At 48.8% G+C, this 824-nt stretch overlaps 1 protein-coding gene across 1 annotated transcript in view; it reads left to right on the top strand.

Annotated features, from left to right (window-relative positions):
- PAX9 (paired box 9) overlaps positions 1–824 on the top strand; it is a 29,060-nt gene that overhangs the window by 12,253 nt on the left and 15,983 nt on the right. The window lies entirely within an intron of this gene.

The following is an 824-nucleotide window of genomic DNA, read 5'->3' as shown; positions in this document are numbered from 1 at the left end:
TTTCTGTTTTCATTGCATTTTTAACGGCAACAATCCAGTTCCAGCAGCACTTCAAATGCAAATCGATTCTTTAGGCATTGCAGAAAAAATTTTCTTTTCCTTTTCTCCAAGAGGTGCTATTTTTTCCAAGCAATACACACACAAGTATGTTTTACTTATATTCGTACTATTCGTACGTACAAAAATATATGTTTTGTCCTTCTTTGCCCTCTACTTCACGATATAAACTTTATCCTCAGACCACACGGGCACAAACAAATGTGTTTCTGAGTCGACTTTAACAAACACACGCCTGGCAATCTCTGCTCTGTGCTGGGGAGAGGTAGTGTTGGCAATGAACATTAAAAAAGAATGAGAACATTACAATGACATGAAAAATGGATTTTTTTTTTTTTTTTTTTTTTTGCGAGTTCCTCTTTTATTAACACCACATTGGCAGGCAGGCAGGCAGGCAGGCCTCTGACGGTACTGCCGGGTGCCCCGTCTCCCTCAGTCCTCGGAGCCGCACACATCTTTCTGCAGTGTAAAATCTCCCCCCTCCCCTTCCCAGCGGAGATCCGGGGCTGCTGAGCGGCCGATGCCGCAGATGGGGGCTGCTCGCCCTTGATTTATAGGATAAACTGACCTTGCTGACACGGAAAGGAAGCCCCTATTCATGGGAAAGTGTGAGATCAGCAGAAAAGGGCGCTCACCGAGAGAGCTCGATTTCTTAAGACAACTTCAGATTTGTGCCTTTCCCCAGCCTCGGCGAGGGGCCGAGCGAGGAGGTGGCGCGGGGACGCCCGCTCCCACGGCGGCTCCGGCGGGGCCGCAGCCCCCGGGCT

Source organism: Egretta garzetta, unplaced genomic scaffold (assembly GCF_000687185.1).
Source record: "Egretta garzetta isolate BGI_Z169 unplaced genomic scaffold, ASM68718v1 scaffold79, whole genome shotgun sequence".
Taxonomy (NCBI): Eukaryota; Metazoa; Chordata; class Aves; order Pelecaniformes; family Ardeidae; genus Egretta; species Egretta garzetta.
The sequence above is the reverse complement of the archived record's forward strand: the minus strand, read 5'-3'. Positions and strand labels throughout refer to the sequence as shown.